The sequence below is a fragment of the Ranitomeya variabilis genome, chromosome 2, assembly GCF_051348905.1.
Source record: "Ranitomeya variabilis isolate aRanVar5 chromosome 2, aRanVar5.hap1, whole genome shotgun sequence".
In the NCBI taxonomy this organism is placed as follows: Eukaryota; Metazoa; Chordata; class Amphibia; order Anura; family Dendrobatidae; genus Ranitomeya; species Ranitomeya variabilis.
Window position 1 is genome coordinate 690,447,969 of NC_135233.1, and position 27,572 is coordinate 690,475,540.

Sequence of the window (27,572 nt, forward strand, 5' to 3'; positions counted from 1 at the left end):
TATGATATCTCCTAGCTTGCTTCAGTAGGCATAAACTCCACATTTTGATACCGACTCCACACACACACACACACACACACATATACACAGTACAGACAAAGCATTTGGACACACCTTCTCATTTAAAGATTCAAACTGAAGGCATCAAAACTATGAATTAACACATGTGGAATTATATACTTAACAAAAAGTGTGAAACAACAGAAAATATGTCTTATATTCTAGGTTCTTCAAAGTAGCCACCTTTTGCTTTGATGACTGCTTTGCACACTCTTGGGGTTGGGACCATCAGTTGTGTTGAGCAGAAGTCTGGTGGATACACAGCTGATAGTCCTACTGAATAGACTGTTAGAATTTGTATTATGGCAAGAAAAAAGCAGATAAGTAAAGAAAAACGAGTGGCCATCATTACTTTAAGAAATGAAGGTCAGTCAGTCCGAAAAATTGGGAAAACTTTGAAAGTGCCCCCAAGTGCAGTTGTAAAAACCATCAAGCGCTACAAAGAAACTGGCTCACATGAGGACCACCCCAGGAAAGGACAAGCAAGAGTCACCTCGGCTTCTGAGGATAAGTTTATCCGAGTCACCAGCCTCAGAAATTGCAGGTTAACAGCAGCTCAGATTAGAGACCAGGTCAATGTCACACAGAGTTCTAGCAGCAGACACATCTCTACAACAACTGTTAAGAGGAGACTTTGTGCAGCAGGCCCTCATGGTTAAATAGCTGCTAGGAAACCACTGCTAAGGACATTCAACAAGCAGAAGAGACTTGTTTGGGCTAAAGAACACAAGAAATGGACATTAGACCAGTGGAAATCTGTGCTTTGGTCTGATGAGTCCAAATTTGAGATCTTTGGTTCCAACCACCGTGAAGGCATACTGAACCAGCATGGCTACCACAGCATCTTGCAGTGGCATGCTATTCCATCCGGTTTGCGTTTAGTTGGACCATCATTTATTTTTCAACAGGACAATGACCCCAAACACACCTCCAGGCTGTGTAAGGGCTATTTGACCAAGAAGGAGAGTGATGGGGTGCTATGCCAGATGACCTGGCCTCCACAGTCACCAGACCTGAACCTAATTGAGATGGTTTGGGGTGAACTGGACCGCAGAGTGAAGGCAAAAGGGCTAACAAGTGCTAAGCATCTCTGGGAATTCCTTCAAGATTGTTGGAAGACCATTCCCGGTGACTACCTCTTGAAGCTCATCAAGAGAATGTCAAGAGTGTGTAAAGCAGTCATCAAAGCAAAAGTTGGCTACTTTAAAGAACCTAGAATATAAGACATATTTTCAGTTGTGTCACACTTTTTTGTTAAGTATATAATTCCACATGTGTTAATCCATAGGTTTGATGCCTTCAGTGTGAATTTACAATTTTCATATTCATGAAAATACAGAAAAATCTTTAAATGAGATATATAGCTCTGGCAAAAATTAAGAGACCACCACATCAAAACCCTGGGCAGCCCAATCTCCAGGCCTGAACCCCATTGAAAACCTCTTTAATTTAATCAAAAGTATGATAGTCACAACAAGCCATCAAACAAACAAGAACTGCCTACATTTTTGCACCAGAAGCAGTGTGAAAGACTGGTGGAAAGCATGCCAAGACGCATGAAAGCTGTGATTAAAAATCATGGTTATTCTACAAAATATTGATTTCTGAACTGTTCCTGAGTTAAAAAAGACAAACTGAACATTTTGCAGTGGTCTCTTAATTTTTGCCAGAGCTATATATAAATATAAATTACTGTTATTGATAACAATTAAATTGAACCTGTCAGCAAGATTGTGCACAATAACTGACAGAAAGTGTCAGATTAGCGCTGATATACTGCTTAAAGTGATACTTTGGTTGTTGAAATCCATCTTGTGGTTGTTGTTTAATCTTTATTTTCAGTTTTGTGTTAATGATATGCTCATGTTCTGGAACAGGCCTAGAGGGGGTCTTCATGTGGTGCTCTGATTAGCTATTCATGTGTATTGCTTTTGACAGTGACTAGCAGTGACATCATCAAGGTTACCTCCAGTCACTGAGGCTGAGTTCCCAGCCGGGCTGAAATGCGGTGAACTCGGTGAGATCCTTGCTAGTACCGTGAGAAAGTCGCATGGTGCAGAGGCAAGTTCACCGCAGTTCACCGGGACAATTTCACTGCAGTAAATTTCAACGGCGGTGAACTTGCCTCTGCACCATGCGATTTTCTCACGATGCTAACGGGGATCTCACCAAGGTCACCGCAGTTCAGTCTGGCTTGGAACACAGCCTCAGTGACATCACAGCTAGTCACTGAGGCTGCGCCCTCAGCAGTTCAGTCACCACTGGTTCTCAGCCTGGACGGTGGCATCTTGGCACCGTAAAGGTTGAAAATTATTTCTCCCCCAAATATGGATGACGGCGTGGGACAGAATGACAGACAGGTATGGTATATTGTTGTTTTTTATTTTCATTTTACTATGGGAGAACGAGGGCTTCGGTGGAATTAGGCAAGTTTGTAAGTATGGTTTAATTAAAATCATTAAAGGAGTCTGTGTCATTTTTTCAATTAAACAACTTTATTCTTGGTATGTTTTTTTATACAATGTGACTATGGGGTTAGTAATGGGGGAGACTTATTGATGCCTCTCCATTACTAAACTCGGGGCTTGATGTGACCTGACAATACAAAGGTAACATCAACCCCACAAATATGAACCCCACTTGCCACCGTTTCAGGGCAAGTGGGAAGAGCCGGGCAAAGCACCAGAATTGGCACATCTAAAAGATGTGCCTTTTCTGGGCAACTGCAGGCGGCTATTTTTAGGCTGGGGGTCAATATCCTTGGCCCCTTACCAGCCTGAGAAATCAGGCTCCCAGCTGTCAGCTTTAGAAAAGCTGGTTGTCAAAAATGGGGGAGACCCCATGCCGTTTTTTTAAATTATTTATTGAAATAATTTAAAAACAGCATTAGGACCCCACTATTCTTGATAACCAACCTTGCTAATGCTGAAAGCTGAGGGTTGCAGCCCCAGCTGTGAGTTTTGTCTGGCTGGTAGGGAAACCCATGCAAGGTTTTTTAAATTATTTGTTTACAGCATGGAAGCGGCTGATGAATACCCCCATCATCCACTCCTGCTCTCACTGTTAATAACGGCAGCAGGTGTCAGATGATGGGAGCAGTTGTGCCATCAGCTGAAACCAGTGACCAGAGATAATAATAATATAATAATAATAATTTTTACTTATATAGCGCCAACATATTCCGCAGCGCTTTACAAATTATAGAGGGGACTTGTACAGACAATAAACATTACAGCATAACAGAAATCACAGTTCAAAATAGATACCAGGAGGAATGAGGGCCCTGTGTTATGATCTGGTAACCTTGGAGCCGCATGAGAGACTTTCTCAGGAGAGGTGGTACCTGTACTGACCGCAAACCCTAAACTAACACCGCAACTAGAAGTAGCTGTGGGATGTACCTAGCACGTCCTAGACATCTCGACACAGCCGGAGGACTAAATACCCCTATAGATGGAATTGGGAATTCTATCTTGCCTCAGAACAGAACCCCAAAGGATAGGCAGCCCCCCACAAATATTGACTGTGAGTATAAGAAGAAAGACACACGCAGGCAGAAAAACAGGATTTAGCAAAAGAGGCACTTCTAGCTAAATAGAAAAGGATAGGACAGAATTCTAAGTGGTCAGTATTAAAATCCTAAAAATATCCACAGCAGATAATACAAATATTCCACATCTAACTAAAGACATAGAAAGTATATCTGCATCTCCTGAGAATCCAGCATGACTGAAAAATCCAAACAAAGTCTAAGCTTGACAAAAACACAATAAATTGCACTGAATTGCAAAGCACACTGCATGTGTGCACAGAGACAAAAACCAGACACTTAGCTGAATTTGGCAGAGAGAGATGCAATCCCTCCAAGTACAATGGACAACTGGCACAGACTCATGGATCCTGCACACCTAAATACCTAATAGAGCTGCAATCAGCAGAAACACCTGCCTGGACTACAACCCCAAGACAAGTGCACTACCACCAACAACCACCGGAGGGAGCCCAAGAGCAGAATTCACAACAGCCCTGCTCGCAAGCTTACAAACTATGAGGAAAAGGGGAGACACGAGAGGTGGATGGTAACAATTGCTTTAGTTATTTGGACCAGCCATAGTGTAAGGCTCGGGTGTTCATGTAAAGCTGCATGAACCAGTTAACTGCTTAAGTATGTAGCAGTACAGACACAGAGGGCTATTAACTGCATAAAGTGTATAAGAACATGATGCGAGGAACCTGATTATGTTTTCTTTTTTTCTTTTTTTTTTTTAATAGGCCACACAGGGATAGTTAGGTTAATGCGTTGAGGCGGTAGGCCAATCTGAACAAATGAGTTTTTAGGGCACGCTTAAAACTGTGGGGATTGGGGATTAATCGTATTAACCTAGGTAGTGCATTCCAAAGAATCAGCGCAGCATGTGTGAAGTCTTGGAGACGGGAGTGGGAGGTTCTGATTATTGAGGATGCTAACCTGAGGTCATTAGCGGAGCGGAGAGCACAGGTAGGGTGGTAGACTGAGACCAGAGTGGAGATGTAGGGTGGTGCTGAGCCATGGAGTGCTTTGTGGATGAGGGTAGTAGATTTGTAATGGATTCTGGAGTGGATGGGTAGCCAGTGTAATGACTGGCACAACTTAGAGGCATCGGTGTAACGGTTGGTGAGGAATATGATCCTGGCTGCAGCATTCAGGACAGATTGGAGCAAGGAGAGTTTGGTAAGAGGGAGGCCGATTAGTAGAGAGTTACAATAGTCCAGACGAGAATGAATAAGTGAAACAGTAAGAGTTTTTGCAGAGTCGAAAGTAAGAAAAGGGCGAATTCTAGAAATGTTTTTGTGATGCAGATAAGAAGAGCGAGCCAGTGATCGGATGTGGGGGGTGAATGAAAGCTCGGAGTCAAGGATGACCCCAAGGCAGCGGGCATGTTGCTTTGGAGTAATGGTGGAACCGCACACGGAGATGGCAATGTCAGGCAAAGGTAGGTTAGTAGAGGGAGAGAACACGAGGAGTTCAGTTTTTGACAGGTTCAGTTTCAGATAGAGGGAGGACATGATGTTAGAGACAGCGGTAAGACAATCACTGGTGTTTTCTAAAAAGGTCGGCATGATAAGAGGAGAAGAGGTGTATAATTGGGTGTCGTCAGCATAGAGATGGTACTGGAAACCAAATCTACTGATTGTTTGTCCAATAGGGGCAGTATACAAAGAGAAGAGGAGGGGGCCTAGGACTGATCCTTGAGGAACCACAACAATAAGGGGAAGGTGAGAGGAGGAGGAACCAGCAAAACATACAGTGAAAGATCGGTCAGAGAAATAGGAGGACAACCAGGAGAGAATAGTTTCCTTGAGGCCGATGGAGAGGAGCATAGTGAGGAGGAGCTGATGATCCACAGTATCGAATGCTGCGGAGAGATCCAAGAGAATTAGCATGGAGTAGTGACCATTAGATTTAGCTGTTAGTAGGTCATTAGAGACTTTAGTGAGGGCAGTTTCAGTAGAGTGTAAAGAGCAGAAGCCAGATTGAAGAGGGTCAAGAAGAGAGTTATCTGAGAGATAGTGGGTAAGACAGGAGTGGACCAGGCGTTCGAGGAGTTTGGAGATGAAGGGAAGATTAGAGACAGGTCTATAATTAGCGGCACAGTTTTGGTCGAGGGATGGTTTTTTAAGTAATGGATGTATGATGGCATGCTTAAATGAGGAAGGAAAAATACCGGAAGTGAGAGAAAGGTTGAATATTTTTGTTAGGTGAGAGGTGACAGCCGGGGAAAGGGACTGGAGGAGATGTGACGGAATGGGGTCACTGGTGCAAGTGGTCGGGCGAGAAGAGTTTAAAGAGGTAAAGTTTATGCCTCCGATCACAGTTGAGTGCTCACGCTGTCTTTTGACAGCGTGGGAACCACGGCTCTCTGACCGTCGGGGATGGTTTCACTGCTGATCAAAAATGGTGTTTGCTGCACTGTCATGCATATGACAGCATGTCAAACACTGTATTGTCAGGCCCCCAATTCAAGTGAATGAGGTCTGAGTCCGCTCTGCTGGATGACATGCTGTATGGAAGCTGTTATGACCCCAATGGCGAGGGTCTCAGAGGAACGTGGAAGTCTGCAGAATTCAAAATCCAGCTCATAGGGCAGTGGTAACTGGGTTGACCATATATCTACTCCTAACGCAAACACTAGAAGTAGCCGGGGATCATTCCTACGTTGATTCTAGATGACACGCGCCAGCCGGAGAATCTAGCTACCCCTAGTAGAGGAAAACAAAGACCTTTCTTGCCTCCAGAGAAGGGGACCCCAAAGCTGGATAGAAGCCCCCCACAAATAATGACGGTGAGGTAAGAGGAAATGACAAACACAGAAATGAACCAGGTTTAGCACAGAGAGGCCCGCTTACTGATAGCAGAATAAAGAAAGGTAACTTATATGGTCAACAAAAACCCTATCAAAATCCACACTGGAAATTCAAGAACCCCCGAACCGTCTAACGGTCCGGGGGGAGAACACCAGCCCCCTAGAGCTTCCAGCAAAGGTCAGGATATAGATTTGGAACAAGCTGGACAAAAATACAAAACCAAAACAAATAGCAAAAAGCAAAAGGCAGACTTAGCTGATATAACTGGAACCAGGATCAGTAGACAAGAGCACAGCAGACTAGCTCTGATAACTACGTTGCCAGGCATAGAACTGAAGGTCCAGGGAGCTTATATAGCAACACCCCTAACTAACGACCCAGGTGCGGATAAAAGGAATGACAGAAAAACCAGAGTCAAAAAACTAGTAACCACTAGAGGGAGCAAAAAGCAAATTCACAACAGTACCCCCCCCTTAGTGAGGGGTCACCGAACCCTCACCACGACCACCAGGGCGATCAGGATGAGCGGCATGAAAGGCACGAACTAAATCGGCCGCATGAACATCAGAGGCGACCACCCAGGAATTATCCTCCTGACCATAGCCCTTCCACTTGACCAGGTACTGAAGCCTCCGCCTGGAGAGGCGAGAATCCAAGATCTTCTCCACCACGTACTCCAACTCGCCCTCAACCAACACCGGAGCAGGAGGCTCAGCAGAAGGAACTACAGGCACAATGTACCGCCGCAACAAGGACCTATGAAATACATTGTGAATAGCAAACGACACAGGAAGATCCAGACGAAAAGATACAGGATTAAGGATTTCCAATATCTTGTAAGGCCCGATAAAACGAGGTTTAAATTTGGGAGAGGAGACCTTCATAGGAACAAAGCGGGAAGAAAGCCATACCAAATCCCCAACGCGTAGTCGGGGACCCACACCGCGGCGGCGGTTGGCAAAGCGCTGAGCCTTCTCCTGTGACAACTTCAAGTTGTCCACCACATGATTCCAGATCTGCTGCAACCTATCCACCACAGAATCCACCCCAGGACAGTCAGAAGGCTCCACATGACCCGAAGAAAAGCGAGGATGGAAACCAGAGTTGCAGAAAAAAGGCGAAACCAAGGTGGCGGAACTAGCCCGATTATTAAGGGCAAACTCAGCCAACGGCAAGAATGTCACCCAATCGTCCTGATCAGCAGAGACAAAACACCTCAAATAAGCCTCCAAAGTCTGATTGGTTCGCTCCGTCTGTCCATTAGTCTGAGGATGGAAAGCAGACGAAAACGACAAATCAATGCCCATCCTACTGCAAAAGGATCGCCAGAACCTGGAAACGAACTGGGATCCTCTGTCTGACACAATATTCTCAGGGATGCCGTGCAAACGAACCACGTTCTGGAAAAACACAGGAACCAGATCGGAAGAGGAAGGCAGCTTAGGCAAAGGAACCAAATGGACCATCTTGGAGAAGCGATCACATATCACCCAGATAACGGACATGCCCTGAGATAGCGGAAGATCAGAAATGAAATCCATGGAGATATGTGTCCAAGGTCTCTTCGGGACAGGCAAGGGCAAGAGCAAACCGCTGGCACGAGAACAGCAAGGCTTAGCTCGAGCACAAGTCCCACAGGACTGCACAAATGACCGCACATCCCTTGACAATGAAGGCCACCAAAAGGACCTGGCCACCAGATCTCTGGTGCCAAAAATTCCCGGGTGACCTGCCAACACCGAGGAATGAACCTCGGAAATGACTCTGCTGGTCCACTTATCCGGGACAAACAGTCTGTCAGGTGGACAAGACTCAGGCCTATCAGCCTGAAATCTCTGCAACACACGTCGCAGATCCGGAGAAATAGCTGACAAGATAACTCCATCTTTAAGAATACCAACAGGATCAGCGACTCCAGGAGCATCAGGCACAAAGCTCCTAGAAAGAGCATCGGCCTTCACATTCTTTGAACCTGGTAAATACGAGACAACAAAATCAAAGCGGGAGAAAAACAATGACCAGCGGGCCTGTCTCGGATTAAGGCGTTTAGCAGACTCGAGATACATCAGATTTTTGTGATCAGTCAAGACCACCACACGATGCTTAGCACCCTCGAGCCAATGACGCCACTCCTCAAATGCCCATTTCATGGCCAACAACTCCCGATTGCCCACATCATAATTTCGCTCGGCAGGCGAAAACTTCCTAGAGAAAAAGGCACAAGGTTTCATAACAGAGCAACCAGGGCCTCTCTGCGACAAAACGGCCCCTGCCCCAATCTCCAAAGCATCCACCTCAACCTGAAAGGGAAGTGAGACGTCAGGCTGGCACAAAACAGGCGCCGAAGTAAACCGGCGTTTCAACTCCTGGAAAGCCTCCACGGCAGCAGGAGCCCAGTTAGCTACATCGGAGCCCTTCTTGGTCATATCCGTCAAAGGTTTCACAATGCTAGAAAAATTAGCGATAAAACGACGGTAGAAGTTAGCGAAGCCCAAGAACTTCTGAAGACTCTTAACTGACGAGGGCTGAGTCCAATCAAGAATAGCTCGGACCTTGACTGGGTCCATCTCCACAGCAGAAGGGGAAAAAATGAACCCCAAAAAGGGAACCTTCTGTACACCAAAGAGACACTTTGAGCCCTTGACAAACAAAGAATTTTCACGCAAAATTTTAAAGACCAACCTGACCTGCTCCACATGCGAATCCCAATTATCAGAAAAAACCAAAATATCATCCAGATAAACAATCAAAAATTTATCCAGATACTTCCGGAAAATGTCATGCATAAAAGACTGAAAAACTGAAGGCGCATTGGAGAGCCCAAAAGGCATCACCAAGTACTCAAAATGACCTTCGGGCGTATTGAATGCGGTTTTCCATTCATCACCTTGCTTAATGCGCACAAGGTTGTACGCACCACGAAGGTCTATCTTGGTGAACCACTTGGCACCCTTAATCCGGGCAAACAAGTCAGACAACAGCGGTAAAGGATACTGAAATTTGACAGTGATCTTATTTAAAAGCCGATAATCAATACAAGGTCTCAAAGATCCGTCCTTTTTTGCCACAAAAAAGAATCCCGCACCAAGAGGGGAAGAAGACGGACGAATATGTCCTTTCTCCAGAGACTCCTTGATATATGAACGCATAGCGGTATGTTCAGGTACCGACAGATTAAACAGTCTTCCCTTAGGAAATTTACTGCCTGGGATCAAATCTATAGCACAGTCACAGTCCCTATGAGGAGGCAGTGCACTGGACTCAGACTCACTGAAGACATCCTGATAATCAGACAAATACTCTGGAACTTCCGAAGGCGTAGAAGAAGCAATAGACACAGGCAGGGAATCCCCATGAATACCACGACAGCCCCAACTTGAGACTGACATAGCCTTCCAGTCCAGGACTGGATTATGGGTCTGTAACCATGGCAGCCCTAAAACAACCAAATCATGCATTTTATGTAAAACCAGGAAACGTATCACCTCGCGGTGTTCAGGAGTCATGCACATGGTAACCTGTGTCCAATACTGCGGTTTATTTGCTGCCAATGGTGTAGCATCAATACCCCTAAGAGGAATAGGATTTTCTAATGGTTCAAGAGTAAAACCACAGCGCTTAGCAAATGAGAGATCCATGAGACTCAGGGCAGCACCTGAATCTACAAACGCCATGACAGGATAAGATGACAGTGAGCAAATCAAAGTTACAGACAGAATAAATTTAGGTTGCAAATTACCAACGGTGACAGGACTAACAACCTTAGCTATACGTTTAGAGCATGCTGAGATAACATGTGTAGAATCACCACAGTAGTAGCACAAGCCATTCCGGCGTCTATGAATTTTTCGCTCATTTCTAGTCAGGATTCTATCACATTGCATTAAATCAGGTGTCTGTTCAGACAACACCATGAGGGAATTTGCGGTTTTTCTATCACATTGCACCGAATTAGGTGTCTGTTCAGACAACACCATGAGGGAATTTGAGGTTTTGCGCTCCCGCAACCGCCGGTCAATTTGAATAGCCAGTGCCATAGTATCATTCAGACCTGTGGGAATGGGAAAACCCACCATAACATTCTTAATGGCTTCAGAAAGGCCATTTCTAAAATTAGCGGCCAGTGCACACTCGTTCCAATGTGTCAGCACGGACCATTTCCGAAATTTTTGGCAATACACTTCAGCCTCGTCCTGCCCCTGAGACATAGCCAGCAAGGCCTTTTCTGCCTGAATCTCAAGATTGGGTTCCTCATAAAGTAAACCGAGCGCCAGAAAAAACGCATCAAGATCAGCCAATGCCGGATCTCCTGGCGCCAGCGAAAAAGCCAAATCCTGAGGGTCGCCCCGTAAGAACGAAATAACAATTTTTACTTGCTGAGCAGAATCTCCAGATGAACAGGGTCTCAGGGACAAAAACAATTTACAATTATTCACGAAATTCCTAAACTTAAACCTGTCTCCGGAAAACAGTTCAGGAATCGGTATTTTAGGTTCTGACCTAGGATTTCTGATAACATAGTCTTGTATGCCCTGCACACGAGTAGCCAGCTGGTCCACACTTGTAATCAAGGTCTGGACATTCATGTCTGCAGCAAGCATAGCCACTCTGAGGTAAAGGGGAAGAAGAAAAAAAAAAAAACTCAGAATCTTCTTTCTTATAATCCCTCTTCTGCAATGCATTAAACATTTAATACTGGCCTGGCAAACTGTTATTACCCCAATGGCGAGAGTCTCAGAGGAACGTGGAAGTCTGCAGAATTCAAAATCCAGCTCATAGGGCAGTGGTAACTGGGTTGACCATATATCTACTCCTAACGCAAACACTAGAAGTAGCCGGGGATCATTCCTACGTTGATTCTAGATGACACGCGCCAGCCGGAGAATCTAGCTACCCCTAGTAGAGGAAAACAAAGACCTTTCTTGCCTCCAGAGAAGGGGACCCCAAAGCTGGATAGAAGCCCCCCACAAATAATGACGGTGAGGTAAGAGGAAATGACAAACACAGAAATGAACCAGGTTTAGCACAGAGAGGCCCGCTTACTGATAGCAGAATAAAGAAAGGTAACTTATATGGTCAACAAAAACCCTATCAAAATCCACACTGGAAATTCAAGAACCCCCGAACCGTCTAACGGTCCGGGGGGAGAACACCAGCCCCCTAGAGCTTCCAGCAAAGGTCAGGATATAGATTTGGAACAAGCTGGACAAAAATACAAAACCAAAACAAATAGCAAAAAGCAAAAGGCAGACTTAGCTGATATAACTGGAACCAGGATCAGTAGACAAGAGCACAGCAGACTAGCTCTGATAACTACGTTGCCAGGCATAGAACTGAAGGTCCAGGGAGCTTATATAGCAACACCCCTAACTAACGACCCAGGTGCGGATAAAAGGAATGACAGAAAAACCAGAGTCAAAAAACTAGTAACCACTAGAGGGAGCAAAAAGCAAATTCACAACAGGAAGCATCATGCAGACTGCCAACTAGATGTAGCGGAGCTGACTGTGAGGCCACATCCTGCTGTCCTTGAATTTTCTGCAGCACATAGAATGCAATAAAAGTCAACCTGTGTATTTGCAGTGTTTTTTCACCATCAATTCATGTCAATGGGTGAAAAACGCTGCAAAAATGCTGACAAAAGCTGACAGAAGTGACAAGCTCTATGTCAAAAAACATTTAAATGCACAATCTCCTGATGACAATAAAAACAATGTGTGTGCATGAGATTTTTAAAATCTCATAGGCTTTGCTGGTACTGTAAAAAGCAGCTGAAAACTAGCATAAAAAATGCAGCAAAAAGCAGCAAAAACGTCCAGTGTGAAGTTACCCTAACACTAGGCCCAGTGCTATGCGGGTTTCTTGCAGCTGTCTGCTTTAGCAAGGCTGGTTTTCAAAAATGGGGTAGAACCCAAGCTGTTTTTTTAATTATTTATTTAAATAATTAAAAATATGGCATGGGGACCCCTCTATTCTTGATAACTAACCTTGCTGAAGCTGAGAGCTGAGGGTTACAGCCCCCAGCTGTGAGTTTTGCCTGGCTGGCTTTTTTTTAAATTATTTTTTTACAGCGAAGGAGTGGCTGATGAATACTTCCATCTGCTGCTCCTGCTCTCACTGTTATTAGCAGCGGCAGTTGTCAGATGATAGTAGCTGTAGTCACATCATCCGCAACCAGTGACCTGAGGTAAACTTTATACCTCCGATCATAGATGAGCACTGTCTTCTGACAGTGTGGGAGCCACGGGTCTCTGACAGGTTGGGATGATTTCACCATCAATCAGAAGCGCTATGCCGATGTTTCCCACGCTGTCACAAAGCTTGGGAAACACAGGCTTTTGTGCTGTGTATGTTCAGCTATATTTGGCGATTTAATCAATGATAACATCGGCGAATATTGCAAATTCGGCGATTGTGAGCCAAATATATAGGGTATGGGTATGATACTGTAAAAGGGACCAGAAGCTCATGAACAGTTAGGAAGGTAGAACATGGAATAGTTAGTTAAATGAGATGAGATGATAGGTCAGTTTCAAGAAATTCATCTTAGAGCACTCTTAAAACTAAGGCTTCTTTCACACATCCGTTGGTGCGGGGCCGTCACAAAGCATCGGCGTGACGTACCGACGGACATTGTGAAAATTTGGCACAAAGTGGGCAGCGGATGCAGTTTTTCAACGCATCCGCTGCCCATTCTAAAGTCCCGGGGAGGATGGGGCGGAGTTCCCTTGAATGTTTTTTCAATACAACGGTCCGCCAAAATATGACGCATCCAGTGCACGATGGACGAGATGTATGGCCATATGTCACGATCCGTCGGCAATACAAGTCTATGGGCAAAAAACGCATCCTGCGGGCAAACTTTGCAGAATGCGTTTTTTGCACAGAACGACTCATTGCAACGGATAGCAAAAGACGGAAATGTGAAAGAGGCCTAAGGATACTGAAAATTAACAGGATTGTCTGGGGTAATGCAATCCAGAGAACTGGTGCAAAACCTAAGAAATCTTGGAGATAGGAGTATGATATTTGCTTGCATTATAGAAGATGTCAGTCTTAGATCATTAGCAGAATGGAGAGCTTAGGTAGTGTGGTAGACAGAGATGAGTAAGGAGATGTAGGGAAGTAATCTGAACTCGTCATCTTTCCTCCATCTCATAGATGTTCCTTAACTGACCTATCTGTCGCAATTAACGACATCGCGCTTTCCTCCGTACCGGAAGTCCGCTGCCTCAGAGTAACCCTTGACTCTGCCATGTCCTTCAAAACGTACATCCAAGCTCTTTCCACCTCCTTTCGCCTCCAGCTCAAAAATATCTTCAGAATCCATCCTTTCCTCAACCGTCAATCTACTAAAATACTTGTGCATGCCCTCATCTCTCAAATTGACTGCTGCAACTTCCTTTTCTGTGGCTTCTGTTATGATCCGGTGACCCTGGAGCCGCATGAGACTATCTCTGGAGAGGTGGTACCTGTACTGACCGCAATCCTAATACTGACACCGCAACTAGAAGTAGTCGTGGGATGTAGCTAACCAGGCCTAGACACCTCGACACAGCCGGAGAACTAAATACCCCTAAAGATGGAAATGGGAAATCCTATCTTGCCTCAGAGCAGAGCCCCAAAGGATAGGCAGCCCCCCACAAATATTGACTGTGAGTTTAAGAGGAAATACGTACACAGGCAGAAAAGACAGAGTTTAGCAAAAGAGGCCCTTCTAGCTAGATAGAAAGGATAGGACAGAGTTCTAAGTGGTCAGCATTAAAACACTAGAAAAATCCACAGCAGAATATACTATATAATACATCTAACTAAAGACATAGGATGTATATCTGCATCTCCAGAGAAACCAGCATGACAGAAAAATCCAAACAAGTCTAAGCTGGACAAAAACACAATAGATTGCACTGCACATAAAAGCACACTGCATGCCTGCTACAGAGAACCAAAACAGGACACTTATCTTAGCTGAAATGATAGCAGGGCAAGTGGAGCCAGACAGAGATGCAATCCCTCCAAGATACAATGGACAACTGGCAGGGATTGATGGATCCAACAAACCTAAATACCTTATAGAGCTGCAATAAGCAGAAACACCTGCCCTGGCCTATAATCCAGAGATCACTGCACTACCACTAACAACCACCGGAGGGAGCCCAAGAGCAGAATTCACAACAGTACCCCCCCTTGAAGAGGGGTCACCGAACCCTCACCAGAGCCCCCAGGCCGATCAGGACGAGCCAGATGAAAGGCCTGAACAAAATCAGCAGCATGGACATCAGAGGCAAAAACCCAAGAATTATCCTCCTGGCCGTAACCTTTCCATTTGACAAGGTACTGAAGCTTCCATCTCGAAAAACGAGAATCCAAAATCTTCTCAACCACATACTCCAACTCCCCATCAACCAACACAGGAGCCGGAGGATCAACAGAGGGAAGAACGGGCACCACATATTTCCGCAATAAAGATCTATGGAAAACATTATGGATAGCAAAAGATGCCGGAAGGGCCAAACGAAAAGACACCAGATTGATAATCTCAGAAATCCTATAAGGACCAATAAACCGAGGCTTAAACTTAGGGGAAGAAACCTTCATAGGAGCATGACGGGAAGACAACCAGACCAAATCCCCAACCCGAAGCCGGGAACCAACACACCGACGACGATTAGCAAAACGTTGCACCTCCTCCTGAGACAACACCAAATTGTCCACCACATGAGCCCAAATTTGCTGCTACCTGTCAACCACAGAATCCACACCAGGACAATCAGAAGGCTCAACCTGCCCTGAAGAAAAACGAGGATGAAAACCAAAATTACAAAAAAAAGGCGAAACCAAGGTAGCTGAACTAGCCCGATTATTAAGGGCAAACTCGGCCAATGGCAAGAAAGCCACCCAATCATTCTGATCAGCAGACACGAAGCATCTCAAATAAGTCTCCAAAGTCTGATTAGTTCGCTCGGTCTGGCCATTTGTCTGAGGATGAAATGTGGAAGAAAAAGACAAATCAATGCCCAGCTTAGCACAAAAGGCCCGCCAAAACCTAGAAACAAACTGGGAACCTCTGTCAGACACAATATTCTCCAGAATACCATGCAAACGAACCACATGCTGAAAAAACAACGGAACCAAATCAGAAGAGGAAGGCAATTTAGGCAAAGGCACCAAATGAACCATCTTAGAAAACCGGTCACAAACCACCCAGATAACCGACATCCTCTGGGAAACCGGAAGATCTGAAATAAAATCCATAGAAATATGTGTCCAAGGCCTCTCAGGGACCGGCAAAGGCAAAAGCAACCCACTAGCGCGAGAACAACAAGGCTTAGCCCGCGCACAAGTCCAACAGGACTGCACAAAAGAACGCACATCCCGCGACAAAGAAGGCCACCAAAAAGACCTACCAACCAAATCTCTGGTACCAAAAATACCAGGATGACCAGCCAACACAGAACAATGAACCTCCGAAATCACCCTACTAGTCCATTTATCAGGAACGAGCAGTTTCCCCACTGGACAGCGGTCAGGTTTGTCAGCCTGAAATTCCTGAAGAACCCGTCGCAGATCAGGGGAGATGGCAGAAAGAACCACCCCTTCCTTTAGAATGCCGACCGGTTCAAGGACCTCCGGAGAATCAGGCAAAAAGCTCCTAGAGAGGGCATCAGCTTTAATATTCTTAGAACCCAGAAGATACGAGACCACAAAATCAAAACGGGAGAAAAACAAAGACCATCGAGCCTGTCTAGGATTCAGCCGCTTGGCAGACTCGAGGTAAATCAGATTTTTATGATCGGTCAAGACTAGGGTTGAGCGAAATGGGTCGGCCATTTTCAGAAGTTGCCGACTTTTGGCAAAGTCGGGTTTCATGAAACCCGACCCGGCCCCTGTGTGGGGTCGGCCATGAGGTCGGCGATCTTCTGAATCTGGTATCGGAATTCCGATACCGAGTTCCAATATGTTTGCGATATCGGGAATCGGTATCGGAATCCATATTTAAGTGTTAAATAAAGAATCAAAATAAAAAATATTGATATACTCACCCTCGGACGCGCCCTGGTACTAACCGGCAGCCTTCCTTCCTAAGAATGAGCGCGTGAATCACCTGCGGTGACGTCACGGCTTGTGATTGGTCGCGAGCGGTCACATGGGCGGTCACGCGACCAATTACAAGCCACTACGTCATCTAAGGTCCTTCACGTGCTCATTCTTAGGAAGGAAGGCTGCCGGAAAGAAGCAGGGCGCGTCCGAGGGTGAGTATATACCTAATAGGAATATACTCACCCTCGGACACGCCCTGCTTCTTTCCAGCAGCCTTCCTTCCTAAGAATGAGCGTGTGAAGGACCTTAGATGACGTCGCGGCTTGTGATTGGTCGTGTGACCGCCCATGTGACCGCTCGCGACCAATCACAAGCCGCGACGTCACCGCAGGTCATTCACGCGCTCATTCTTAGGAAGGAAGGCTGCCGGTTAGAACCAGGGCGGGTCCGAGGGTGAGTATATCAATATTTTTTATTTTGATTCTTTATTTTACACATTAATATGGATCCCAGGGCCTGAAGGAGAGTTTCCTCTCCTTCAGACCCTGGGAACCATAGTATCCCATTGCACTGCATTGGGTTTTGTGTTTCGGCTGACCCCGACCCCGACTTTTTTATAGGATCGGCCGATTTCACTCGACCCGACTTTTGAGAAAGTCGGGTTTCGTGAAACCCGACCCGATCCTATAAAAATAAAAGTCGCTCAACCCAAGTCAAGACCAGAATACGATGCTTGGCTCCCTCAAGCCAATGTCACCATTCCTCAAACGCCCACTTGATAGCCAACAACTCCCGATTGCCGACATCATAATTAAGTTCAGCAGGCGAAAACTTTCGGGAAAAGAAGGCACATGGTTTCATCAAGGAACCATCAGAATTCCTCTGAGATAAAACGGCCCCTGCCCCAATCTCAGAAACATCAACCTCAACCTGAAATGGAAGAGAAACATCTGGCTGACGCAACACCGGAGAAGAAGTAAATCGGCGTTTAAGCTCCTGAAAGGCAGAGACAGCCGCAGAGGACCAATTCGTCACATCAGCACCCTGTTTCGTCAAATCGGTCAGGGGTTTAACCACACTGGAGAAGTTAGCAATGAAACGGCGATAAAAATTAGCAAAGCCCAAAAATTTCTGAAGACTCTTCACGGACGTGGGCTGAATCCAATCATGAATGGCCTGAACCTTAACCGGATCCATCTTTATAGATGAGGGAGAAAAAATAAAGCCCAAAAAAGAAACCTTCTGCACTCCAAAAAGACACTTAGACCCCTTCACAAACAAAGCATTGTCACGAAGGATCTGAAAAACCATCCTGACCTGTTTCACATGAGACTCCCAATCATCAGAAAAAATCAAAATGTCATCCAAATATACAATCATGAACTTATCAAGATAATTCCGGAAGATATCATGCATGAAGGACTGAAAAACAGATGGAGCATTAGAGAGCCCGAAGAGCATCACAAGGTATTCAAAATGGCCCTCGGGTGTATTAAATGCAGTTTTCCATTCGTCACCCTGCTTAATACGAACAAGATTATATGCCCCTCGAAGGTCAATCTTAGTAAACCAACTAGCCCCCTTAATCCTAGCAAACAAATCGGAAAGCAAAGGCAAAGGGTATTGAAATTTGACCGTGATCTTATTCAAGAGGCGATAATCAATACAAGGTCTCAAGGAGCCATCCTTCTTGGCAACAAAAAAAGATCCCGCTCCCAATGGTGAAGAAGATGGCTGAATATGCCCTTTCTCCAGAGACTCCTTAATATAACTCTGCATGGCGGTATGTTCAGGCACAGACAGGTTGAAAAGTCGGCCCTTAGGAAACTTACAACCTGGAATCAAGTCAATAGCACAATCACAGTCCCTATGCGGTGGAAGGGAACTGGACTTGGGCTCATTGAACACATCCTGAAAATCAAGGCAAGACAAGAACTCTGGAATTTCAGAAGGGGGGGAAGAGGAGATTGACATCAAAGGAACATCACCATGAACTCCTCGACAACCCCAACTAGTCACAGACATAGATTTCCAATCCAACACCGGATTATGTACCTGCAACCATGGAAAACCCAGCACAATAGCATCATGCAAATTATGCAACACCAAAAAGCGACAATCCTCCCGATGGGCTGGCGCCATGCACATGGTCACCTGTGTCCAAAACTGGGGTTTATTTTTAGCCAAAGGTGTAGCATCAATGCCCCTTAAAGGAATAGGGTTCTCCAAAGACTGCAAGGGGAAACCACAATGTCTAGCAAATTCAAAGTTCATTAAATTCAAAGCGGCGCCAGAATCTACAAATGCCATGACAGAAAATGACGACAATGAGCAGATCAATGTCACAGGTAACAGAAATTTAGGTTGTATGGTACCAATGGTAACTGAACTAGCGATTCTCTTAATACGCTTAGGGCAGACCGAAATGACATGAGAAGCATCGGCACAGTAAAAACACAACCCATTCTGACGTCTGAATCCCCGTCGTTCAGCTCCAGACAGAATCCCATCGCACTGCATAGGCTCAGGTATCTGCTCTGAGGACAACGCCACAGCGCGCACAGCTCTGCGCTCACGCAGGCGCCGATCAATCTGAATGGCCAGAGACATGGAATCGCTCAGACCAATAGGCGTGGGAAACCCCACCATAACATTTTTAACAGATTCAGAAAGACCCTTTCTGAAAATTGCCGCCAAAGCATCCTCATTCCATTTAGTCAGTACAGACCTTTTTCTAAATTTCTGACAATACAATTCTGCCGCTTCTTGACCCTGAAACAGGGTCAACAAGGTCTTCTCAGCATGATCCACAGAATTTGGTTCATCATATAATAACCCTAGAGCCTGAAAAAAGGCTTCTACATTAAGCAAGGCAGGATTCCCAGATTCCAGGGAAAATGCCCAATCCTGAGGATCGCCACGCAGCAGGGAGATGACAATTTTAACCTGCTGAATGGGATCACCAGAAGAACAAGGTTTCAGAGCAAAAAACAGTTTACAGTTATTTTTAAAACTCAAAAATTTAGACCTGTCCCCAAAAAATAAATCAGGAGTAGGAATCCTAGGCTCTAAAACCGGAGTCTGAACAATATAATCGGAAATACCCTGTACCCTAGCAGCTATTTGGTCCACACGAGAAGCTAATCTCTGAACATCCATGCTAGCACACAGCTCCTCAGTCACCCATAGGAAAAGAGGGAAGGAAAGACAAATCAGACTGCAGAAAAAAAATGGCTCAGGACTTTTCTTCCCTTCTTCTGAGATGCATTTAACTCATTGTTGGCCAGTTGTACTGTTATGATCCGGTGACCCTGGAGCCGCATGAGACTATCTCTGGAGAGGTGGTACCTGTACTGACCGCAATCCTAATACTGACACCGCAACTAGAAGTAGCCGTGGGATGTACCTAACCAGGCCTAGACACCTCGACACAGCCGGAGAACTAAATACCCCTAAAGATGGAAATGGGAAATCCTATCTTGCCTCAGAGCAGAGCCCCAAAGGATAGGCAGCCCCCCACAAATATTGACTGTGAGTTTAAGAGGAAATACGTACACAGGCAGAAAAGACAGAGTTTAGCAAAAGAGGCCCTTCTAGCTAGATAGAAAGGATAGGACAGAGTTCTAAGTGGTCAGCATTAAAACACTAGAAAAATCCACAGCAGAATATACTATATAATACATCTAACTAAAGACATAGGATGTATATCTGCATCTCCAGAGAAACCAGCATGACAGAAAAATCCAAACAAGTCTAAGCTGGACAAAAACACAATAGATTACACTGCACATAAAAGCACACTGCATGCGTGCTACAGAGAACCAAAACAGGACACTTATCTTAGCTGAAATGATAGCAGGGCAAGTGGAGCCAGACAGAGATGCAATCCCTCCAAGATACAATGGACAACTGGCAGGGATTGATGGATCCAACAAACCTAAATACCTAATAGAGCTGCAATAAGCAGAAACACCTGCCCTGGCCTATAATCCAGAGACCACTGCACTACCACTAACAACCACCGGAGGGAGCACAAGAGCAGAATTCAGAACAGGCCTCCCTGCTATCACCCTTGCACCTCTCCAGTCCATCCTTAACTCTGCTGCCCGACTGATTCATCTCTCTCCTCGCTACTCCTCCCCTTCCCCCTCTGCAAATCTCTTCACTGGCTCCCATTCCCTCAGCGTATCCAGTTCAAATTACTAACATTAACCTACAAAGCCATCCATAACCTCTCCTCCATATATCTCTGAACTAATCTCCCGATATCTTCCCTCACATAATCTCTGGTACCCCCAAGACCTTCTTCTCTCTTCCACACTTATTTGCTGCTCACCCAACCGCCTCCAAGACTTCTCCCGAATATCCCCCATCCTCAGGAATTCTTTGCTGCAACAAGTCCAGCTATCAACCACATTCGGATCCTTCAGACAAAACCTGAAAACCCACCTCTTCAGGAAAGCCTACAGCCTGCACTGACCCCGCTGCTTCTTCACCACTACTGAAGTTACCGCCTCACCAACACCGGAGCTCCTGCAACCCTCAACCTATTGTCTCCTTCCCCACCAACCTGTAGAATGTAAGCCCGCAAGGGCAGGGTCCTCACCCCCCTGTATAAGTCTGTAATTGTTAGCTTGCCCCTGCTCCTCCGGTGACATGTCTGCCGTTGCTCCTCCGGCGACATTTCCACCCTTGCGCCTCCTGTGACATGTCCGCCCCTGCGCCCATATGTGCCCACACTGCTATATACTACGAGGGCAGTGTTATATAGCATGTGGGCTGTGTTATATATAGCGTGACTGCTATATGCTACTTGGCCAGTGTTATATATCACGTGGGCAGTGTTATATACCGCGTGGGCTGCGTTTTATACTGCGTGGGCTGCATTATATACCACGTGGGCTGCGTTATATACCATGTGGGCTGCATTATATACCGCGTGGACTGCGTTATATACCGCGTGGGCTGCTTTATATACCACGTGGGCAGTGTTATATACCGCGTGGGCAGTGTTATATACCATGTGTGCAGTGTTATATACCACATGGGCAGTGTTAGATACCGCGTGGGCAGTGTTATATACCGCGTGGGCAGTGTTATATACCACGTGGGCAGTGTTATATACCGTGTGGGCTGCATTATATACCATGTGGGCTGCGTTATATACCGCATGGGCTGGTTATATACCACATGGGCTGCATTATATATCGCGTGGGCAGTGTTATATACCACGTGGGCAGTGTTATATACCGCGTGGGCAGTGTTATATACCGCGTGGCTGCTATATACTACGTGTCCAGTGTTAGATACTATGTGGGCTGTGTTATGTACTGCGTGGCCTGTGCTATATATTACGTGGCCACTGTTATATACTGCATGGCCTGTGTTATATACTACGTCGCCTGTGTCATATACTGCGTGGCTGCTATATACTTCATGGGCTGTGTTATATACTATTTGGGCTGTGTTATATACTATGTGGCCACTGTTATATATTGTGTGGCCTGTATTAACGCATCGGGTATTCTACAATATGTATGTATGTATGTATATAGCAGCCACATAGTATATAGCACAGGTCACATAGTATTTGTCTGCTGTATACTACATGGCTCCTATATATTACGTGGCCTGTGCTATATACTATGTGGCTGCTATATACATACATACATACATATTCTAGAATACCCGATGCGTTAGAATTGGGCCACCATCTAGTGAGATAATAACTAAGGAACGCTTCAACATATCTCAGTGATTCTGAGACTGTTATTTTGTAACACATAGTAATTCATGTTAGTGGTATATTTTGGTCAATATGATTTCTAATTTATAAAAATATCCAAAATTTTACATAAAAAAATAACATTTTCTAATTTTTAAACTTTGAATTGTATGCTCTTTAACCAGATAATTATACCACAAAAAATAATTAATAAATAACATTTACCATATGTGTACTTTACATAAGCATAATTTTTTAAACATTTTTTTGGTTAGGAAATTAAAAGGGTTAAAATTTTATCAGCAATTTTTCAAACAAAATTTAAAACTTGTATTTTTTATAGACCACAGCTCATTTGAAGTGACTTTGAAGAGCTACAGTGGGGAAAAAAGTATTTAGTCAGCCACCATTTGTGCAAGTTCTCCCACTTAAAAAGATGAGAGAGGCCTGTAATTGACATCACAGGTTGACCACAACTATGAGAGTCAAAATGAGAAAACAAATCCAGAAAATCGCCTTGTCTGATTTGGCAAGATTTATTTTGCAAAATATGGTGGAAAATAAGTATTTGGTCATTAACAAAAGTTCATCTCAATATTTTGTTATATATCATCTGTTGGCAATGACAGTGGTCAAAGTTTTCTGTAAGTCTTCAAAAGGTTGGCACACACTGTTGGGGCTATGTTGGCCCAGTCCTCCATGCAGATCTCCTCTAGAGCAGCAATGTTTTGGTCCTGTCACTTTTCAACACAGACTTTCAACTCCCTCCAAAGTTTTTCTATGGGGATGAGATCTGGAGACTGGCTAGGCCACTCCAGGACCTTCATATGCTTCTTACGAAGCCATTCCTTTTGTTGCCCTGGTGGTGTGCTAGGGATCATTATCATGATGAAAGACCCATCCATGTTTCATCTTCAATGCCCTTGCTGATGGACGGAGGTTTGCACTGAAAATCTCATGATACATGGCCCCATTCATTCTTTCATGTACACGTATCAGTCATCCTAGTCCCTTTGCAGTAGGTATAGTGTTCTTTGGATGCAACTCAGCATTCTGTCTCCTCCAAACATGATAAGATTTGTTTCTACCAAACAGTTCTACTTTGGTTTCATCAGACCATATGACATTCTCCCAATACTGTTCTGGATAATCCAAATGCTCTCTAGCAGACTTCAGACGGGCACAGACATGTACTGGCTTAAGCAGGGGGACATGTCTGGCACTGCAAGATCTGAGTCCCTGGTGGCGTAGTGTGTTACTGATTGTAACCTTTGTTACAGTGGTCCTAGCTCTATGCAGGTCATTCCCTAGGTCCCCCCGTGTGGTTCTGGGATTTTTGCTCACCGTTCTTGTGATAATTTTGACCCCACATGGTGAGAATTTGCACAGAGCCCAGATCAAGGGAGATTATCAGTGGTCTTGTATGTCTTCCATTTTCTTATTATTGCTCCCACAGTTGATTTCTTCACACCAAGCTGCTTGCCTATTGCAGATTAAGTCTTCCTAGCCTGATTCAGGGCTACAATGTTTTTTCTGGTGTCCTTCGACAGCTCTTTGGTCTTCACCATATTGGAGTTTGAAGTGTGACTGTTTAAGGTTGTGGACAGATGTCTTTTATACTGATAACAAGTTCAACCAGGTGCCATTACTACAGGTAATGAGTGGAGGACAGAGGAGCCTCTTAAAGAATAAGTTATAGGTCTGTGAGAGCCAGAAATCTTGCATGTTTTTAGGTGACCAAATACTTATTTTCCACCATATTTTGCAAGCTAAATCTTGCCAAATCAGACAAGGTGATTTTCTTCATTTGTTTTCTCATTTTGACTCTCATAGTTGTGGTCTACCTATGATGTCAATTGCAGGCCTCTCTCCTATGTTTAAGTGAGAGAACTTGCACAATTGGTGGCTGACTAAATACTTTTTTCCCACTGTATATGACAGAAGATACCCAAAAGTGACACAATTTTAAGAACTGGACCCTTTAAAGTTCTGAAAACCACATTCAATAAGTTCATTAACCCTTTGGATGCATCACAGGAATTAAAAAAAGTGGAAGGAAAAAGTAGAATTTTAATTTTTCCCACAAAAATATTGCTTTAGCCCCAAATATTTCATTTTCACCAAGGTAACAGCAGAAAATGGACCATATAATTTGCTGTGTAATTTCTCCTAAGTTCATCAATACCCTATATGGGGTAGAAATCTACTGTTTGGGGGAACGGCAGGGCTCAGAAGAGTTGGAGCACCACTTGGCTTTTAGAGTGCAAAATTGTGTGGAATCGATAGCGGACACAATGTCGTGTTTGCAGAGCCCATGATGTAACTAAAAACTGGAATACATCACAAGTGAACCCATTTTGGAAATTAAACCCCTTAAGAAATTTATCGATATGTGTGGTGAGCATCTTGAACCCAACAGTGTTTCACAGAATTTTAAAACATTGGACAGTGAAAATTAAAAAATATGTTTTTTTTTCACTAAAATGTTGGTTTAGCCCTAAATTTTTCATTTTCACAAGGGTAACACGAGAAAATGGACCACATAATTTGTTTTACAATATCTCCTGGGTACACCGATACCCCATATGTGGACAGAAACCTTTGTTTGGGCACATGGCAGAAGTCAGAAGGGAAGAAGCGCTGTTTGATTTACGGAATTCAATCTGGAATAGACTGTAGTTGCCATGTTGCATTTAGACAGACGCCAAGCAGAAACCACCCAAAAGTGACACCATTTTGGAAACATCGCCTCTCAAAGAATTCCTCTAGGGTTAAAGTGAGCATTTTAAAAACACAGATATTTTACAGAATTGTATAACATTGGGCTGTGAAAATGAAAAATTACATTTTTTTCCACTAAAATGTTGTTTTAGCCCCAAGTTTGTAATTTTCAAAAGGGCTAACAGAAATTGGACAATAAAGTTTGTTATGCAATTCCCCTGGAGTACAGTGACACCCCATATGTGGTTATATCAAAGTGCAGATTTGCCTGGAATATTTTGTGGGTGCCATGTAACACTGACAGAGCCTCAGAGGTGTCATGACAGCAGGACTCCCATAAGTGACTCTATTTTACAAACTACACCTCTTAATTAAATCATCCAGTGGTATAGTGAGCATATTGACGCTACATGTGTTTCACAAACATTTATACCATTGAGCGGTGGATAAAAAATAATTTAATGTTTACTATTAAAATGTTGTTTTAGCCCCATATTTTAAATTTCCACAACAGGAAATAGGTAAAAGTGACTGCATAATTTGTTCCACAATTTCTCTTGAACATGGTAATACCCCATATGTGGGTGTATAGTACTGTTTTAGAGAGAAGAAGTACTTTGTAACTTTTAGAGCACATATTTTCCTAGAATAGTTTGCAGACTCCATTTACAGACTCTGCTAAGTGCCAGAAGAGCAGAATCCACCTCATTTGACCTCAATTTGGAAATTATACCCCTCTTGGTATTTATCTATGGGTATAGTAATGATTTTGATTCGATAAATATTTTACAGAACGAGAAGTAGTATCTAATACATTGTAATGCCCAGTACATTGTAGTGGCTGTACATTGTGCCCATTACACAGTGAGGTACACTGTGAGGACCAGGAGAAGGGGGCATATGGATTTATAAGCACATATTTTGCTGTATTTCTTTTAGTGAGAGCCATATCAATTCTCTATAGCCTTTGTGCTACTAGTAATGTGATCACCCTCTATATTGCTGTTAACAGATCATGGACCTAAGTGGGGACTTGTATTTTGTTGGTTAAGAAGAAGCTTTTATTGGAGACATTTTGGGATGCAGAACATTTTGGATCACATTTATCCTGTGTTTTATGCTGAGCACTGGGGTTTCCATCTAAATCTACAAAATACATTATTTGAATGAAACCTCTAAGTGATTCAATTACTAATGTGGCAGCATTGATACATTGGACTCTGTGTGGCTTCTGTTAAGAGGTATCCAGCTTTTAAGAGGCACACAACATTTTTCTTAACCGTGTTTTTATGCATGCCTAAAAAGATGGACAAGGCCAGATCATAGGTCAGACATCATTCAAAATTTCTCCATCTGCTTCATTAGAGGGAATCCGTCTTAATCACATATTTCAGAATTTTACACCGTAAGCATGCAGCGTAGAGCACAGGATAAATGTGAGCCGAATAAACTAATCAACAGCAGGTCCACATGTAGCGTTACAGGACAATTGGATTATTATCTTTTCGGTGTACATATGAGGAATATGGTTGTTTATTATTTTAATTATTTTACTAGGGACATTGGCTTCAGTGGTTTGGACGTAATGTGAGTATAACAATTTTGGTTAATTTAGCGTTAGTAAAGGAGTCTGTGTCATTTGTTCAAATAAATGACTTTATTCTGGGTGTTATTGTTTTCACAATTTGACTATGGGGTTAGTAATGGGAGTGTCCTATAAGTGCATTTCCATTACTAACCCCTTGATGTCACCTGACAGTACAAATGTGACATTAACCCCAATGCTATCACCCCATTTGCCACCGCACCACTGCAAGTGAGAAGACAGAGTGAGAGAGAAGAATGTTTCCTTTAAAAACTATATGTAAATGATATTGAAAATTACCATATATACTCAAGTATAGGCCAAGTTTTTCAGCACTTTTTTGTACTGAAAACGCCCCCTCAGCGTATACTTGAGTGAGGTGTACAGAAGATGGAGCGGTGCAGCAGCAACGGAGCAGCAGTTCACAGGAGGCAGGAGTCGGCTGCTGCAGGTAAAGCCTGTGCCCACTTCTAAATAGAAATAAATATTCACTGACCTGGTAGTGAATATTCATTTCTCTAAAATAGTGCGCACAGTGTCAGCCATAGCAGCCGGCTCCTGCAGCTTCCAGGTGGTCATGTGTGCCTGCTACTTATGAGAAATGAATATTCACCTCTCTCCACTCCGGCGGCTGACACTGTGCGCGACATAACAGTAATGAATACTCACTGCCCTCCACGTACATAGTTCCGGGGTGGGGAGCGGTGAGTATTCTGGCAGCTGTGCTCTGCTTGTCTGCAGCGCATGACGTCCCTGCCATGTGCTGCTTATAATCATAAAGCAGCTGCTGCCAGCGGAACAAGACGCTGCGAGGGAGCGCAGGAAGGTAAGTATAATGGTTTATTTTTTATGTTTTTTGTTGGGGCCAATCGTACCAGGATAAGGATGGGTCATGCATACAAGTATAGGGATGTTGCCATACATACAAGGAAAGGGATGGGGCAATCAAACCAGGATAGGGATGGAGCCATGCATACAAGGATAAGGATAGGGACATGCATACAAGGATAGGGGTGGGGCCATGCATACAAGGATAAGGATCGAGCCATGCACTCAAGGACAGGGATGTGGCCATACATTCAAGAATAGGGACAA

The 27,572-nt window shown here is 44.2% G+C and overlaps 1 protein-coding gene across 3 annotated transcripts in view; it reads right to left on the reverse strand.

The window, feature by feature from the left end:
* The window catches only part of LAMA2 (laminin subunit alpha 2), a 1,287,603-nt gene that overhangs the window by 592,347 nt on the left and 667,684 nt on the right, over positions 1-27,572 (reverse strand). The window lies entirely within an intron of this gene.